This window comes from Bubalus kerabau, chromosome 13 (assembly GCF_029407905.1).
Source record: "Bubalus kerabau isolate K-KA32 ecotype Philippines breed swamp buffalo chromosome 13, PCC_UOA_SB_1v2, whole genome shotgun sequence".
NCBI classification, from domain to species: Eukaryota; Metazoa; Chordata; class Mammalia; order Artiodactyla; family Bovidae; genus Bubalus; species Bubalus kerabau.
Genome location: NC_073636.1, coordinates 51271134 through 51276625, shown reverse-complemented (window position 1 = coordinate 51276625; position 5492 = coordinate 51271134). Strand labels below are relative to the sequence as shown.

Sequence of the window (5492 nt, the reverse complement as noted above, 5' to 3'; positions counted from 1 at the left end):
ACCTTCAGGTTCCAATTTCAAGGTTCGCAAAAGCACGTTTCCCTGCCAATTCAGAGCTGTGTAAGGACACACCTAGGGCACACTATTCCATTCCATGAGAAAAGAAGTCAGGGGAGAGTGTTTTGTGAGTGTTGACTACCGCACCTGTTGTTACCCTGGTTAGGCGAAACTGTAATGTCAAATGACTTCCCAGCTAGAAGTGAGAAATGGTCACACACACATGCACAGAAGTCGCTCAGTCGTGTCCGACTCTTTGTGACCCTATGGATTGTAGCCCACCAGGCTCCTCGGTCCATGGGATTTTCCAGGCATGAATACTGGAGTGGGTTGCCGTTTCCTTCTCCAGGGGATCTTCCTGACCCAGGGATCGAACCTGGGTCTTCTGCATTGTAGGCAGATGCTTTACCGTCTGAGCTACCAGGGAAGCTACCAAGAAAGAGAAATGGTCAGTTTCTTTTAAAAAACTGAAATACTTGAACAAAGTTATTGATGTTATGAAGAGAAAAACGAACCAAGTTGTTTTCCTGGAAGTTTTATGGCTGCAAGTATCCAGCTTTCTCAAGGGGAAAATACTTCTTTTGCCACCAAGTCCCAATACCCAGGATCACAAAAACATGTTCCCCTGATGTTTCAGAGCTTTGTAAAGACATGGCTAGGACACCCTGCCCCATTCCATGAAAAAGAGGTCAAGGGAGAGTGCACTGTGAGTGTTGACTGCCATACTTGTTGTTACCTTGTTTAGGTGAAATTGTAGTGTTAAGAGATGACTTCCAAACAAAGAAGTGGAAAGCAGCATGTTTCTTTCAAAAAACTCAAATACTTGACCAAAGTTGCTGTTTCTATGAAGAGATAATTGGTGTGTTTTTCTGGCAGGTCTGAGGCTACAACTATCCAGCTTTCCCAGGTGAAATATTGCTTTTTCCCATGGAGGCCCAGTTCCCAGGTTCATAAAAACATGTACACCAGCAGTTTTAGACAGTGTAAAGAACTCCTGGGATACACTGTATCATTCCATGAGAAAGAGGTCAGGGGAGAGTGTTCAGTGAGTGTTGACTGTCATACATGCTGTTACCCTGATTAGGTGAAACTACTGCCAGAAGACTTCCCAGCAAGAAATGGCAATCCGCGGGTTTCTTTCAGAAAATTCAAATTATTGACCAAAGCTGTTGTTGTTATGAATAGATAAATGAACCGGGGTATTTTTTCTGGTATTTTGAGACTGTAAATATCCAGCTTTCAGAGGGGGATAATACTACTTTTGCCATCTGACTCCAATTCCCAGTTTCATAAAAGTTTGTTTCCCTGAAGTTTCAGAACTGTGTAAAGACACACCTGGGACACACTATACCATTCCATGAGAAAAGAGGTCAGGGTAGAGTGTTCTGTGAGTGTGGACTGCCATATCAGTTGTTACACCGATTAGGTGAATCTGTAGTCAGAGAAATTTCCAGTCTGAAGCGGCAAGCAGACTGTTTCTGAAAACTCAAATATTTGATCAAAGCTGTTGCTTTAATGAAGAGAAAAAAAAAATGAACATTGTGTTTTTCTAGCAGGTTTGAGGCTGCATCTCTCCAGGTTTCACAGGGGAAATACTGCTTTTACTGTCAAGTCCGAATTCCCAGGTTCACAAACACATGTTTTGCTGCAGTTTCAGAACTGTGTAAAGACAAACCTAGGACACACCGTACCGTTCCATGAGAAAAAGGTCGGGAGAGAGTGTTCTGTGACTGTTGTCTGCCCAGCTGTTGTTACCCAGATTAGGTGGAACTGTATTCTCAGATGACTTCCCAGCAAGAAGTGGCAAACAGGGAGTTTCTTTCAGAAAGGACGAACACTTGAACAAAGCAGTTGTTGTAATGGGAAGAAAAGTGAACCAGTGTGCTTTTCTGGTAGGCTTAAGGTTGCACTATCCAGCAGATGACTTCCCAGTGGGAAACAGCAAGTAGTCAATTTCTTTGAGAAAACTCAAATACTTGACAAAGCTTTTGTTGTAATGAAGAGAAAAATGAACCAGTGTGTTTTTCTGGCAAGTTTGAGGCTGAAACTGTCCCGCTTTTACAGGGGTAAAATACTGCTTTTGCAATCAGGCCCCAATTTCCGTGTTCACAAAAACATGTTACCCTGCAGTTTCAGAGCTGTGTAAATACACATATAGGAAACACCATACCATTCCATTAGAGAAGTGATCAAGGGAGAGTGTTCTTTGATTGTTGACTACCTTACCTGTTGTTACCCAGCTTAGGAGAAAATGTACTGTCAGATGACTTCCCAAAATAAGGGGCAAGCAGACTGCTTCAGAAAACTCAAATACTTGATCAAATTTGTGGTCGGAATGAAGAGAAAATAAGTCAGTAGGCTTTTCTGGCAGGCTTGAGGCTGCAACTATTGAGCTTTCACAGGGGAAAATACTGCTCTTACCATCAGGCCTAAGTTTCCAGGTTCACAAAAACATGTTTAACTGCCATTTCAAAGCTGTGTAAAGACACACCTAGGACATACTGTAGCATTCCATTAGAAAAGCAATCAGGGGAGAGTGTTCTGTGAGTGTTGCCTTCTGTAATTTTTCTTACCCTGATTAGGGGAAACTATACAGATGACTTCCCTGGAAGAAATCACAAGCAGCCTGCTTGATTCAGAAAACTCAAATACTTTACCTAAGTTGTTGCTTAATAAAGAGAAAAATGAACGAGGGTGTTTTTCTGGCAGTTTTGAGGCTATATTTTTCTGGTTTTCACAGGGGCAAAATACTGTTTTTGCTGTCAGGCCCCAATTGTCAAGTTCACAAAACACGTGTCCCTGCAGTCTCAGAGATGTGTAAATACTGACTTAGGACACACTGTACCATTCCATGAGAAAAGGTATCAAGGGAGAATATTCTGCGAGTGTTCACTGCCATACCTGTTGTTACCCTGAGTAGGCAAAACTGTACTGTTAGATGACTTCCATGCAAGAAGAGGCAAGCAGTCTGTTTCTTTTGCAAAACTCAAATACATGACCAAAGTTGTTATAAGGAAGAGATAAATGAACCAGTGTGCTTTTCTGGCAGGTTTGAGGCTGCAACTATCCGGCTTTCCCAGGGGGAGAATCCTGTTTTTGACATCAGGCCCCAAAACTCAGGTTTACAAAAACACATTTCCCTACAGCTTTAGAACTGAATAAATACGCACCTAGGACACACTGTACCATTCCATGAGAAAAGTATCAAAGAAGAATTTTCTGTGAGTATTGACTCCCATAACTGTTTTTATCCTGATTAGGTGAAACTATACTTTCAGATGTCTTCTCAGAAAGTAGAGGCAAGCAGCCTGTTTCTTTTAGAAAACTCAAATACTTCACCAAAGTTGTTATGACGAAGAGAAAAATGAACCGGGGTGTTTTCCTGGAAGGTTTGATGAAGCAACTATCCAGATTTCACGTGAGGAAAATACTGCTTTTACCATCAGTCACCAGTTCCCAGGTTTACAAAACATGTTTCCCAGCAGTATCAGAGCTGAATAAAGACACTCCTAGAGTACACTGTGTCATTTCATGAGATAAAAAGTCAAGGGAAAGTGTTCTGTGAATGTTGATTGCCATAACTGTGGTTATCCTGATTAGGTGAAACTGTACTGTCAGATGACTTCCCAGCAAGAAATGGCAAGCAGCCTATTACTTTCAGAAAACTCAAATACATGACCAGAGTTGTTTTAATGAAGAGAGAAATGAACCAGAGTGTTTTCCTGGAAAGTTTGAGGCTGCAATGATCCAGGTTTCAAGGGGGAAAATACTGCTTTTACCATCAGGTCCCAGTTCCCAGGTTCACAAAACTTGCTTCCCTGCAATTTCAGTGTTGTGTATAGATACACCTAGGACATACTGTACCGTTCCATGAGAAAAGCGATCAGGGAAGAGGGCTCTGTGAGTGTTGACTGCCATAATTCTCATACCCAATTAGGTGAAACTGTACTGTCAGATGACTTCCTACTAGAGGTGGCAAGCAGCATGTTTCAGATAACTCAAGTATTTGACCAAAGTTATTGTTGCCATGAAGTGAAAAAAATGCCAGGGTGTTTTTCTGGCAGGTTTGAGGCTGTAACTATCCATTTTGCATGGGGGTGGGGTGGGGGGGATACTGCTTTTGCCATTTAGGCCCACTTCCCATGTTCACAAAAATATGTATCCCTGTAGTTTCACAGCTGTGTAAAGAAACTCCTAGGACACAGTGTACCATTCCACGAGAAAAGTGGTCATGGGTGAGTTTTTTTTTACGAGTGTTGACTTCCATACCTGTTGTTACCCTGATTAGGTGAAACTACGCAGTTTCTTAGCAAAGATCAGGGAAGAGTGTGAGTGTTTAGTGCCTAACTATTGTTACCCTGAAGAGGTGACTCCATACTGTCAGAGACTTCCCAGCAAGAAATGGCAAGTAGACTGTTTCTTTCAGAAAACTCAGAAAAGTGACCAGAGTTGTTGTAATGAAGAAAAAAATGAACCAGGCTGTTTTTCTGGCAGGTTTGAGGCTGTAATTATCTAGCTTTCACAGGAGGAAAATACTGCTTTTACCATCAGACTTCAGAACCCAAGTGTAACTCTGTAAATACACACAAAGGACACACATTAAGATTCCATGAGAAAAGAGTTCATGAGAACGTATTCTGTGCATTTTGACTGCCGTAATTGTTGTTACTCTGAATAGGTGAAACTGCACTGTTAGATGACTTCCAAGAAAGTAGACACAAGCAGCCTGTTTCTTTCAGAAAACTCAAATACTTGACCAATGCTGTTGTTGTAATGAAGAGAAAAATGAATCAGTGTGTTTTTCTGGTAGGTTTGAGACTACAACTATCCAGGTTTCACAAGGGAATATACTAATTTTTCCATTAGGTCCCAATTCACAGGTTCAAAAAAAAATGTTCTCCTGCAGTTTCAGAGCTGTGTAAAACACTCCTAGGACACACTGGACCATTCCATGCGAAGAGATGTCAGGGAGTATGTTTTATGGTTTTTGTCTACCATACCTGTTGTTACCCTAATAAGGTAAAATTGTAATATCAGATGACTTCCCAGCAAGGAGTGACAAGCAGCCTCTTTCTTTCAGAAAACTCAAATACTTGACCAAAGCTGTTGTTGAAAATGAAGAGAAAAATGAATCAGTGTGTTTTTCTGGCAGGTTTGAGGCAGCAACTTTTCGGCTTTCACAGGAGGAAAATTCTATTTTTACCATCAGGCCCCATTCCCAGGTTCACAAAACCATGTTTCCCTGAAGTTTCACAGCTATGTAAAGACACATGTAAGACACACTACCATTTCATGAGAAAATAGGTCAGGGAAGAGTTTTCTGTGAGTGCTGACCCCCATACCTATTGTTACACTGATTAGGTGAAACTGTACTGTCCGATGACTTCCTAGCAAGAAGTGGTAAGCAGGCTGTTTCTTTCTGAAAACTCAGATACTTGACCAAAAATGCTGTGATGAAGAGAAATAGAACCAGTGTGTTTTTCTGGAAGGTTTGA

General features: G+C 41.4%; 1 non-coding gene across 1 annotated transcript; it reads right to left on the bottom strand.

Moving 5' to 3' along the window:
• Nucleotides 1–351: 351 nt before the first annotated feature.
• TRNAC-ACA (transfer RNA cysteine (anticodon ACA)) lies at nt 352–424 on the bottom strand. Its single transcript has one exon. It is a non-coding gene; the product is annotated as a tRNA-Cys (tRNA).
• Nucleotides 425–5492: the final 5068 nt, after the last annotated feature.